The sequence below is a fragment of the Pseudorca crassidens genome, chromosome 16, assembly GCF_039906515.1.
Source record: "Pseudorca crassidens isolate mPseCra1 chromosome 16, mPseCra1.hap1, whole genome shotgun sequence".
NCBI classification, from domain to species: domain Eukaryota; kingdom Metazoa; phylum Chordata; class Mammalia; order Artiodactyla; family Delphinidae; genus Pseudorca; species Pseudorca crassidens.
In genome coordinates this window covers 40,607,701-40,621,686 of record NC_090311.1, presented here as the reverse complement: position 1 = coordinate 40,621,686, position 13,986 = coordinate 40,607,701, and the positions used below count along the sequence as shown (strand labels likewise).

The window sequence follows — 13,986 nt, the reverse complement described above, 5'->3', positions numbered from 1 at the left end:
CTACTTCCCCCACTTCTAAACCTTAAAAAAAAAAAAAAAACTGCAGAAATTGCAAAACTATCTTTTGAAAGAACTGTTCTGACAGTTGCCAGGAAGTAATTGAATCCATGATCTCCAGCAAGAAGCATGAAAATCAGAACAATCTCCAATCTTTTCCACTAAAGGTTTTGCAGCAGTTAAAGATGAAGAAAACTTCTACTTCAGCCGGATCACAAGTACACGTACACCTCTCCTCTCCTCACCCTATAAAACTCCAGTCCTGCAGCAGTTAGGGGAGTTACTTTGATGCTCCTCAGGTGCTTTTGGATGTGCACCAGCTGAATCAAGCCTTTAACCTCTATTTGAGTCATGTAAACGATTTTTTTTTCTTGACAGTATTCACATAAGAGAGGGAATCATGCTGAGTGTGAGATGTCAAAGTCTGAGAGGAGTGTGTTCACAACGAGCAGCATGTGTAGGGCACCTGCCCAGGGGTATAGAGGGCATCTATGCAGGACCTAAAGTTAGAGGTCCAATTTGTGATTAAGAAATTCTGGAAGCTGTAAAGGTAAGGAGTTTTTATATATGTTGTTTTGGTGTATCCTTTAGCATCTGAACACATAGTATACATAGATGCAAAATAAGAATTGTGTAATGGGTGAACTAATGAATAAGTAAAGCTTCTGGGAGATGGTTTAGAATATAAACCTGAAGAACATTATTCCAACATAGCTGATATTCTGTTTTTAAACAAGAAGGAAACATTTTTGCTTCATTAAGCCGTGAAGTTGTTGGGGATTTGGTTTGCTTGATGAGAGAACTCTGCTATTTTATGACTGTTAATCCTAGGTATCCAAAATCCCACTAAAAGAAATACTTAGCACCACAACAATAAGACAAAGTCCAAGTAAAGTAAACATTCCAGAGGGCTTCAGAGGTTAAATAGGAGTCTGGAAATAATTATCCTATTGCTAAAAAATAAATAACATATGGAATATATAAGCAGTTGGGGAGGACTTCCTCTTCTTAAGCAGGATTTTATTTTTGAAAAATTTTTTGAAATATATTACCTGTTTGAAACATTTTAAAAAGTAAGACAATAATATAATTAATGTTTGCTAGTGATATATTTAATATTATTGTTTTTATGATCCACATTTTATCATTTTAAATTATTCACTCTGTAATAAGTGATGCTATTTAATATTATTACCTTATGTCCCACTTTTTATTACTTAAATTGTTCCCATTGTACATTAAGTGATTTAATTTAGTCTTCAGAAAAATATTAGCACATATATATATAGCACCTATATATAATATATGTAGCATATGTATAGAACCTATCACCCAGTCAAGAAAATTTTAAAAACTGGATTTATTTTATAGTCTCACTTTCTTATTTGACTCTGTCTCTCTTTTATTATTTTCTAAGCTTCTTGAAGAAGGTATCTAGAGTATTACCACTTCCTCCCTTTGTCCTCCCCCCACAGCAGTCTGGTTTCTGTCCGTACCACCCCACTGAAGCTGCTTTCACCCAGAAACTCTTCTCCTGGTCATTAAATCAGAGGGAAAATTTTTAGTTCTTAAATTACTTGACCACTAAAAGCATTTAGCACTACTGACCACTTCTTGAAACTCTCTACCATCTTGATGTTCCCCATACTACTTCCTTTTCAAATTTCTTCCTAATTATTTGGCTGTATCTTCTCAGCCTATTTTTCCTTTTCTTTTTCCATTATCTTTCACAGTTGATAATGTTACTATTTATTCATCCAATTCCCCCAAATAAAAACACTGGGCATCATCCTTGACCACTCACTTTCCTTCTGCCCTCACATCCAACTAATTCTAAATATATCTCCACTCTTTGTCCTCACATCCTTTTCCACTGCTGCTATCTTAGTAAACACTCTTATTATCTCTCACCAAGTGATTGCAAGAGCTTCCTAATTAGTCTCCCTCTTTCCAGCCAGACTCCCCACATTCCATCCTTCATAATTGCCTGATGGTACCAGATCACTCCCTGTTAAAAAACCTTTCAGTGGTTTCCCATTAATTGCAAGATAAAGTCCAAGCTCTTTGGAATACCTAACATACCAGATTTCCCTTTTTAAAATCTGGACACAGCTTGCCTCTTTAAGTCTCACACACAATATTTTGGTATGAAACTGCTTCTAGTTCCTACGTTTATCTTACTGTTCTACGCACCTACATATTTACACAGGCCATTCGCTCTGCCAGGGAATCCCTTTCCCCTGTAAACTGGCAACTCTTGTTCATGCTCCACTGTTCCACAAAGTTGGTTCTTCTGTACTCTTCTCAACTTACTTTACATAATATTCTGCTCCCATGGCTGTTATACCTACAGCTCAAGCCTCTCTCTGGATTTTAAAACACTGTATTCAACTTCTTACTGGACACCAGTGGATATTTCCTATATCCGGAATTTATGTATCTTTCTCCTCAAATTTATTCCTATCTTCATTATTCAGGTTAATGACACATCTAATTTTTCCCTGTAGAAAATTAGAGCTCTCCCTAATTTCCTCCTCTTCCTCACTTCTGCATTATCTAATTTCTGTTCAGGACGGTTGACTAAATTATATATAATATATATCAAAATATAATTTAAACAGATTCACTCACAAGCATCTACCAATAATGGTGCCCTAAGTCAGAAATGCACCATTCTTGACCATGTCAATATCCTTCTTAGTTAACTCTGTTTCTATTATCACATGATTACCTCAATCCATCATCCTTTCTCCTCCTACAGGCAGAGTTGTACTTCTAGCCTAAAAATTGGAATGCATTTTATCTCTGCTCAAAATCCTTCAACAGTTCCCCATGGTCAAAAAATAGAATCTAAGTGCATTTGCATGACCTTCAAGAACTTCCTCATAAGTTCCTTGACTTCCTTTATGACTTCTACCACAAAGATAGGAATGCTTATACCTTTGTTCCTCTGCTTCAAAAAACCTTATCTATTAATTGGGCTTTAGAAAGTTAATTTTTTCAGAATTGGTCAGTGACTATCATTTTTGCTTCTGTAAGATGAATGTGTAATGGCATGAAACAGAAAAAAAGGGAGACTGGAAACAAATAGAGCTTGAAATTTAGACTTATATAAAAATAAGCTAGTAACTGGTCAGCAGTCCCCTCTAGGGACTGGTCAGCAGTCCCCTCAAGGCAGAAAAAAAAACTAACTAAGACCTCATAAAAATAGTTTGATAATTAAGGAGCTATTGATATATTTCTTATGAAAAACAACCTACCTCTTGGGAATGTAATTCAGGTTAATAAGACAGACAATGGTCAGTTTTTTATTTTGTTTTGCTTTTTTTCTCAGTTGATCGTAAATTATTGCCCAAAGTGAAACAAATCTAAAATTGTACAGAGGTGTTTGGCTTTTTTTTTTTTTTTCCACTAACTGAGAACCCTTGAATTTTAAGTTACATTCTTTCTTCTTTTGCATTACAGAACATCATTTGAAACAAATTGATATTTTTGCATCTTGGCAATACTCCAGGGACAACATTACCAGCAATGAATTTTCTTCCAAAAATCCAGAGAATGCAATGAGAGCCTAATCTGGGCTCAGTTAATTACATGTTTGTAAAGCACTCTGTTGGTGCTTTTTTCCCCTCATGTATTTATTTTTAACACAAACATATACACTCTACCAACTGTGGTGCAACCACAGTCATACCCTCTAAACTCCATGAGAGTTTACCTCCTGCATTTATTTATTCAACATCCAACAAATATTTATTAAACACTTGCATGAAGCAGACTTGAGTCCTACCTTCATGGAGCTTACATTCTAATAAATAGCATTTATTGAACTTAGCTACATTCCATGCATTGTGCTACCCACTGTACTTGTATCATCTCATTTAAACCTTTAGGCTCACCATAATTAAGTAACTATTTATCATTATTAGTATTGTTCTTCTTATTATTATTATTTTACAGGTAAGTAAATAGAACTTAGAGAAATGAGTAGCTAACCACAATTTCAATGGAAGCAGCAATGTGTCCAGCTCAAAAGTCAAAAACAGTCCTCCTTGCAAGTAGTGTTGGCCACCTACAAAGTATTGGCCAGTGAGTTGTAAGTAGACGTTTTTAGGTGAGATTTCTGAAAAAGCTGCTTAATAAGGCACAACTCATCGTTTTTCAACACTTAGATTGAACAAAGACCTGATAACCTGGGGCTAATACTGACCATGAAGAAAAAAACCAAAGAAAGGAATTGCAAAGATAGCTACAGCTATTCAAACTGCCTACCTCTGGACATTGTGTTAGTGAGAAAAAACAAAACAAAACAAAAAACTATCATTTAAGCTTCTATTTTGGGGTTTTCTATTATATGCAGCCAAACCCAGCTTCAACTGACACCATCAGTGATCCATTCTCCACATAGCAGCCTGGGTGATCTTTAAAATGCACATCTGATCATATCATTGTCCTACTGTGGTATGGCTCACCATCACACTTGAAAAAGAAATCCAATTACTTATAAAACATGTAATTGTGAGGCACAGAAGTGGGAAAAAGTCTGGGACACCTGTGTGTCCACACATGTGGCTACACATGTCTTTTATCTTGCATCAGACACAAGCTCTTTGGCTTAGAATAATATATGAGGTTTCTGAGTGGTACATGGACTGCTCATTTATTGGGAGCATAAAGATTACATGATTTTTTCTCAGGAGCCATGATTCATAGCATGAGCAATCCCAAACCAGGAACATACTGTTAAAAGCATTCCAAATATAAGGATATTCCTCTCAGCATGTATCATCAGTATATTTGCCCAGAGATCCAAGTACCATGTTTCCAAGAAGATAAGACTGGTCACCTGCCTTCTTTCTTACTTCAGGAATATTACCATGGTTATCAGGAGAGGAATAGGTCACAGGCGAGCTGTTTTAACTCCTTTCTCACCAGTTTAACTGAAAAAGTTATTTCTTTACCATGTTTCATCTTAGTATGTTTCATTCATAGGTATGTTTACCTATGATTATAATTAATGATATTTATCGAGTGCTTAGTATATACTGGACACTGTTCTTAAGCTTTACTTGTTGTCTTAGTTAGCTTGGGCTGCCATTACAAAATACTACAGACTGGGTGGCTTAAACAACAGAAATTTATGTCTCATAGTTCTGGAAGTTGGGAAGTCCAAGACTAAGGTGCTAGTAGATTCTGTTCCTGATGAGAGCTCTCTTCCCAGCTTGTAAATGGCCAAATTCATGCTATGTTCTCACATAGCCTTTCCTAGGTGCACACAGGCGGAGAGAGAGAGAGCTCTTCTTCTTAGAAGCCACTAATCCCATTGTGAGGACTCCATCCTCATGACCTAATCTAACTCTAGTTACTTCCTAAAGCCCCCATCTTCAAACACCATCAGGTTGAGGGTTACGGTTTCAACATACAAATTTTGGGGGCATGCAAACATTTAGTCCATAACACCTTCATTATCTCCTTTAATCCTCACATCAACCTATGAGGAAAATATTATTTTAGTTCATCTTACAGATGGAGAAACTGAAGCACAGAGAGGATGTGTAACGTACTTAAGGCCACACAACTAGTGAGTGGCAGAACCTGAATTCAAATCCAGGTAGTTTGGAATTACATCCTGGGTTCTTAACCATTATGCTATGCCACCTTACTATATTAAAAAGTAATCATGAGGAAACAGCATGAAGTGCTCAATAATTTAGAGTCTATATATATGCCTATCTTCTCAAAAATTTCCCCAAAGTATGCTTGTAACTTGCTGCATATCCCCATTCAACCCAAGGGACTGTGGAGAATCTTAGAAGCAAATATTTAAACTATATTTTTCTCATTAGTTACCTAAATTTTACAGTATTCATTGTGAACTGCATATAGATTAAATGAGAATATGGAGATTCTTTCCACAACAAATCTGTAAAAGGCCCTTTAAAATTGATTTTTCAACATGTCTGATATCTATTCGTCTTTCATTTCTAGACCTCTTATTACTACTGGTCTAGCTCTAAGTTATCGTTTCCTCATTACTCGGGGAGCAATATGGCCAGGATTAAGTATGATTAAGTAAATGAAAATATGTAATGATATCTTATATGCTAAAATATGCTGTAGTATTTTTAATAGCTCAAATTATATAACCCGTGTAAGATAAATATAGCAAATTCAGATTACAATGTTTTAACAACTTTTAGGAGAAAGGTTATCACACTATTCATTCATCTGACAGATATTTATTGCATTTTCACTATGTTCCAGACACTTTAGGTGCCAGAGGTGTTTAGTGGAAACAGACAGAATGCCCGCTCTAATGGAGTTTATATTTTGGTGGAGATGGGGTAGCTGATACAAACAATCACAACTCAACGAAAAACTAAACAAGAAAAATATGATAGTAATAAGTACTACGAAAAGAAGCTAAGATGTTGTGATAGTGAATTACTGGTGGCTGCTTTAAAGTAGGTGGTTAGGAGACCTCTCTGAAGTGGTGACAAGAAGCTAAGATCTGAGTGACAAGAAGGATGCAGCTAAGCAGAGAAGCAAAAAACCCAGAGTCTTCTGAAGAGAAGGTAGTGTAAAGACCCTGAAGGGCCTGCTGGCAGTTCTAAGAAACGAAAGAAGGCTGAACTGGCTCAATGATTGGAGCAAAGAAGAGACAGGTTAGAGATGAGCTCAGGGAGGCAGGCAGAAGGCCATTCACCTTGGGCTATAGGTTTCCTTCAAATTATTAGTAAAACTTAATACTGGTAAAATCTCTGACTGATGTGAGCTTCATTTGACTCTTCAATCCTCTGTTTTAGCTCAAAATTGAAATCAAAGTTCAAACTATATTAAAGACCAAAAAGCATTCTAGAAAACTTTTAGATGTTTGGAATTCATATGCTTGTTTAATTTAATCTTCTCACCAATCTTACAAGGTAGACATTATTATCCTTGCTTAACAGAAGAGAAAACTGAAGTTTAGAGACATTGTTAATATTAAAAGGATAATGATTATCTTTAAAACCATTAAGTCTCTGAGAAGGAGGATGGTGTGTCAGTTCCTTGCCCATATCCCCTTGCCCTTAGCAATTCAATGCACTGTGGCCCAACTTCTAATTGCCAACACCTGCATTTCTTTGTTTGAGGGCTTTTTCTGGTAGCCTGAGATGGTTATGCCTGTGTCAAAGAAAAATGCACCTGATGGAGTTATATAGACAAAGAAAACTTTATTCAAGTCTATTGTAATAGGAGTCAAGACTACTGCAGTTAGGGGAGAGAGACTGAACTCAACTCCAGATACGATAGGGACAGCTGGAGATTTATAGCCAATGGGCAGGATAAAGGGGTCAGTGGATAGAAAGTTACTGAGAGGAACTTAGGTATCAAGGGTGGGGGAAGATGAACTTGATTAGATATCAAAGGTTGGAATATCTAGTCTATCTCACTGGACTGGCTTAGTAGGGTTCTTGCCAAAACTGGGCTCAGCAGACCAAGAACAAGCCCAGAGGAACCTGACTAAAGTTTGTCAAGGAAAGAGTCCTTGTCACCTCTCCCAAGAGTAGGCCAGAAGTTCCAGAGAACTAATGGTAACAGGAAGCAACCCTGAACCATGGTGTTGACATACAAATACCTCAGTTTCCTCACTACACAGAAGTAATCTCTCGGAGACCTCTGCTCTACACTGGCTCTCAGATTTACCCAGAAGCATCAAGCTCACAGTAGTAAATTGTTATATAACAAATCTGACTCTGTATTAGCTACCTTTCCTTGTCTGTCTCACTTCCTACTCCCTGCACATTTCCTGGGATCACCTTCCAAATTAGTGATAAATCAATACTGTGTTTGAAACAATAATAATACGTATTTATGTAGTGTATTATATTTTTTAAAGCATTCCATGTGTTTCATCTCATAAAATATTCTCATGAACCTTGTGAAGCAGACAGGGTATATCTTATCCCCAATTTGAGAAAGAAATATAAAATATGTCAAATAACTACTAGAATTTTCAAAAAGGGTAGCAACAGTCATTTACTATATTAGTCCCCTGTTGCTTCTGTAACAAATTACCACAAATGTAGTGGCTTAAAACAACACAAATTAATATTCTTACAGTTATGGAGGTGAGACATCCAAATGAGTCATACAAGCCAAAATCAAGGTATCAGCAGAGCTGCATTCTTTCTGGAGACTAGAAAAGAACCCATTTCCTTGCCTTTTCCAGCTTCTAGAGATTGCATGCATTCTTTGACTTGGGGTCCCTTTCCCATCTTCAAAGTACATTAGTTCACTTTTTGCATCTGTTGCCATATCTGTGCTCTCTGACTTTGACCCCTCAGCCTTCCTCCTGTAAAAACACATTGTGCCCACCTGGATAATCTGGGATAATCTTGCCATCTCAAGATCTTTCATTTGATTACATCTGCAAAGTTTCCTTTGCCATTTAAAGTAAAATATTCACAGAATCTGGGGATTAGTACAAGAACATCTTTGGGAAGAAGAATATCGTGTATTTTTTTCCTACCACATACACTATATAGCTTTAAATTATAGGAGTAATTTCAATGAGAAGATGCCTTATTTGAAGTATATCATAATTTTATATGAATTAACAATTGATATGTATCATTTATATCATGATTGCATGTTTTTAAAAGGCTCAAATGTCTCAAAATTGGAACAGATGAAAATCTTGACTTCTTCCATCACATCAATTGATTGTATACCTAATTATACACTTTTTAATTCACTTAACTTAGTTTGTAATTTATTCTTCCTAAAAATTTTTATTCTCCTTGATCTAACAGAAAAGCCTGCATAATAGTTCAATACTTTGCCAGCCATAATTAATAAATCAATAACATAGAATTTAGACTCTACTGGCATTCTTTCAATTATATTATACTTTTCTTGTTAACTATACTTACTAATGTCTTCAAAATCCTTAAACCTTAAAAATATAAAATGTGACACCCAAAACTATTAATGCTATCCTCACATCTTATTTTTCTCAATATTCTACCACAACCATCCGTCTGCAGTAGCTTTGTCCAATTGAAATATATGTGCCACAAATGTGAGCAACATATCCAATTTTAGATTTTCTAAAGGTAAAAAGAAACAGATGAAATTAATCTTAATAGTATATTTTATTTAACTCAATATAATAAAAATATTATCATTTCAACATGTAATAAAAATTATCAATGAGATATTTTACATTATTTGTTTCATACTAAATCTTCAAAATCTGGTATGTATGTTACACTTACAGCATATCTCAATTCGGATTAGGCACATTTCAAGTGCTCGATAGCCACACGTGGCTAGTGGCTACTATACTGGATAGCACAGGTCTGTCTTATACCTTCAATTCTCACAGAAAGCAAGCACAAAATACAATGGTATTATGGCACCTAACATTGCTGTATTAGTAAGTAGCAAGGCCTCTGGCATGAAACATCCAGACAGGGCCACTGTCTTGCCCAACTATGGAGCATCAAGTAGTATTCTACGAATTCTAGACCACATTATATTCTGCATGGGTCACAGCCTCTGCAGCACAATGCCAGATATAACTCTATGCACACGCTCAATTTCTTACCAATTTTGCTGAGCCAAAATTCAGTGCATATATTGACACAAGTATCTCTGGAAGTAGGTGAAAATCATAAGGCAGTTACATTTTTCTAAAATTTCTCTTTTGTCTTTCACATCACCTGTTTCAACTTTTCTGTCATTGTCAGGATTTTTTCACTCAAAAACATCTCTGCCATGGGTAGAAAATCATTTTATTATTAGTTACTAACCACAGGTAATTCACATTTTGTTGTTTGTATAATACCACAACAACTATTGCCTTAACTGGTTACCATACACTAAGCGCTTTGGGGGTCCCATGTGATTAGAGGCTCAGCTGTGTCTGCTTCAATATGCTTGTCATCTGATTGGTCCCTTTGTCAGTTATGGAGGCACTTTTAACCAATTCAGATAGAGGTAAATTTGTAGAAATTATTGCATTTTTCATGAAACACCAGAGTTTTTATTCTTTGAGGTAAATATCTGATACCAACTATTTCAATATTTTTTACATATGAAATATTCCCCAAACAAAACTTCGTATAAACAATATACAACTGGACATATATATAACATGCAGTTTCTACAAACCACATTAGTTTCAGCTAATGGGAAAAAAAAATTCCCATGTTTTCTATTTTTAAGAATGTTTCTTATGTTCAGAGAAGCAGGCCCTTGCAAAACCAAGTCCTCAGCACATATCTTGTTTGCCTTAAGGGAAGGAACATGGGCTCTGGCAGAAGGAATGGAGCTTGTACTCTTTAGTTTTCAGAAAAATTGGCATAAAAGTCTTATATGTTTATCTTTACGTTAAATCACACTTACTCAAACCTCTAATGAATCATCTTTATAGAAAAAATTAGGGAGTGTCCCATATAATCCAACACAAATCAATGCCTGCACACGTATTAAGTACCTTCTGTATATAATAGGCAACAGTAGGTGTTGAAGACTCAAAGCAGTTGAAGATGGGTATTGTTCAATCTCCTTGGCACTCTAAAGAATATCCCTGATTTATTTGGACACACTTTGTGTCTGCCATTAGTTGACTATGAACACATGTTTATTGAAATAATTCTTTAATTTACCCATACACTGTCTTGCTATTTTTGCTGTGTTCCCCTGCACAGAAGAATAAAAGAAGGCTGGGTGGACAGGTTCTGTAAGAAAGGTTAAGGTGCAAAAGTAAGAAGAAAAGACTGAAAAACTGAGGTCAGCTCTGCAAGGAAATACAACCAAAATATTGCAAGATATAATACCCCTATGTTTTGAATAAATGTTAAGTCTCTACATAATTAAGGTTTTTGCCAATTTAGGCATGCATGTAGGTGTCTCGCAACTTAAAATGAAATGTAAAATGTAGCAGAATCAGGTATTTTTAAAAGAGGAAACTGGAAAGGTTATTATTTAGCTGGTTTGACTTACCCTGGGTACTAGAATGTTTATTCTAATTGGTCGAACTCAGCTAGTCTGGTAGAGGTGCTTTAATTCAGATATTACATAGACACTTAGGGATTTGTTGAGCATGATGGAACTATAACTCTGGAATGAGACATTTATGCATGTTTGGGTCTCCTACCCTTAAATTCAAAGCGTTCCCCAAATTTTCTCTAAATTCTTATGTTTTTCTCCATTATAATTTCCCATTTCTGCTTCTGCATCTGCTGCCTTATTTCTGCTGTTCCGATTTCCATAAAAGACATCAGTTGGACAGAAGGATCTTGAGAATTCACTCTGCTAAAGGTTTGCTGGGTTCTCTTGAAAGGAGTCACATCACAGAAATCAAAGTATCTCCACCATTTTCATGACTGTCAAGCTCCACTACCTCACCAAACCCTCCCAACATGTGACCCTGGGGCCAAAGGAAAGTTTCCTGGGATATGCAGTCCATTTATCCCTTGAATTTTATTACATAAAATACAGGTATGTGTGTGTGTATTTACCCTAGGGCCTGAAGACAACTTTTATTTTTCTCCACAGTAGAGACATCATGAAAAGTATGACTAAGAAAATGGTTTCTAATTGTAGTTCTATTCCAGGGGAATCTGTGTTTAACCTGTAGCTTCCCTGTATCAGGACCTCTATGACCATGCGAAGATTATTCTCTCCCTGTAAATAACATTTCTCAAAATTTACTTTATGTTCCATTTTAGCAAATGATTCTGTAAGGTTTTGCTTTTCTCCAGTATCTTGAACAAAATGCTGGTAGCTGTTTTACTTGGTACCAAAAGAAAGGTTTCTGTCTGCTGTTCTGCCCTATGACTCTCTCTTTACATCCCGGCTCTTTTATGTGACTGTAATCTTTGCCATGTTTTGGAGTCCGTCATATGCTGTAGCAAAGGGGAGGGTTACATTTGCTCTCTTTTGTGGAAAGGAGTCAGAGCCGAAAATAGATTCCTCCCATTGTGGCACTAATAACTTACTCATAATACCGCTAAACATCTCTGGACAGTAGTTTTTCACATATATCACTATCTAACCACTGCAAGCCCCAATCATGTAGGTTCTCCTAATTTATAATAGTTTATGTATTTAATCCTAGCACAATACAAAGTTAAAAACTCAATATGGATAAAATATACCTTCTTATTATAGGTGTATTATAACTTGCACTGCAACTATCTTTATCCTTGATGGAGATAAAATATAACGTTAAAGTAAAAAGAACATTAATCTATTGGAGTCTATGGCTAAATCTAGTGACCTGAAATTGAGAATGTACAGTAATCCCAATATGATGAACCAAAATTTACATTTATTTTACAAGATAATAAACGTTTGAAAGAATAGGTCAAATGATTCTTCTTAAACCTTATGAAGAAAAATCTATTAAGGTCTCATTTGAGCAAATTCAAAGAATAAAATCACCACTTACAATATTTGTATGTATATATTTTCCTTTTTGACTTTACTATAAACCCATGTGTCACAGACATTTTTCACTCATGTTTTTACGCTGGCCTCTCACTGTTGTGGCCTCTCCCGTTGAGGAGCACAGGCTCCCGACGCGCAGGCTCAGCGGCCATGGCTCACGGGCCCAGCTGCTTCACGGCATGTGGGATCTTCCTGGACCGGGGCACGAACCCATATCCCCTGCATCGGCAGGCGGATTCTCAACCACTGTGCCACCAGGGAAGCCCTTCGCTCATCTTTTGAACCCCCATAATAGCATAAGGCCTTACGTATACTGGGTAACTGGAAACAAAGTACTAAATGAATAAATCTGACACTTTTAAATCATGGACCTGAGGAGAAAGGAAAAGATCCCTTCTCTGTGTTTGTGGACTTGATATTGTGAAATGGACCAATATGTAAACTCATACTATGATAAGGCAAGTACTTATTTTCTTATTGAACCTAGAATTGGGAAAAATCTTGATTCCACAGGTGGGAATGAATTTCAGAGTGGTCCCAATTTTACCTTTTAATTCTAATGTTGTGGATTTAATGGTAAGAAAAAAAAAACAGAATAGGCTGTCCATAGCATAAGAGTATATATTGGCAGAGAAATAGTTAATGGTAGTTAGTGAAAGGCAGCATGATGAACTGCTGACTTAACTAATTGTGGAGGTTGCTTAGCCACAACTAGAGAGCCATTGCGACAATAACGATACAAAGTGATGATGTTAATAATACTACTACTAATAGCTTTGTATATATTCAGATATCTTCAATTAAAAACTGGTACATTTCTACCATTCCTTTGTTCTTGCAGAACCATAATGTACCTTTTTGTGTAATGTTGTGTTATTAAACAAAAGGCTGACAAACATTTAAAGTTTTATTTTGTTTGTTTCTTATTTTATTGGAAGGAAGTTATTTTTTTCTCTTCCATTGATTCCACAGCTCACTACAATTAGAATTACCATAATGGTAGGATGTGGTTGGTAGAAATATATGACTTCATCCTTTATAACCACCAGCATGGCATTTCCCGAAACAAAACACTACAGTGTATCAGTGAAGCTGAGTCTCTCTTCTTGGATCTAATGTTTTCATGCATGTCAGTCTGAAAATGCTGACTGCATCATGACCCTGGCTGCCAACATTAAGCTTGTAAAACAACAGAAGACCAACAATAAAACTGCTATTTGTGTTTTATGGAACTATGTTAAACTAAGAAAATAGCAGAGTATCCAAGGGTTGGGTTTTAAAATATTCCCAATGGTCTCTAACTAATTATGGCAACACCTCCAAAGTTGTTTTTTTCAAACTGTGCTTTATGTCCAAATAGAAACATATTGAAATACTGATTGAAATATGTCTGTGCACATCTAACATTTTAATTACTTGTCTAAATGGATAGCATTCTATTGATGATTCTCATACTATTAGTTTATATTATATTGGGAAATATATTAACATAAGATATTTTCGAAACATTAAAAAGACAGCTTAACTAAGTAAGTGCTACCAACTCAA

At 35.9% G+C, this 13,986-nt stretch overlaps 1 long non-coding RNA gene across 4 annotated transcripts in view; it reads left to right on the top strand.

Annotated features, from left to right (window-relative positions):
• The first annotated feature begins 224 nt into the window (after positions 1 to 224).
• Positions 225 to 13,986, top strand: part of LOC137209048 (uncharacterized) — an 86,556-nt gene continuing 72,794 nt past the window's right edge. For all 4 annotated transcript variants that reach the window (XR_010935878.1, XR_010935877.1, XR_010935879.1 and 1 more), the window contains exon 1: positions 225 to 547. This is a non-coding gene — a long non-coding RNA (uncharacterized lncRNA). The remainder of the gene's footprint in view (positions 548 to 13,986) is intronic.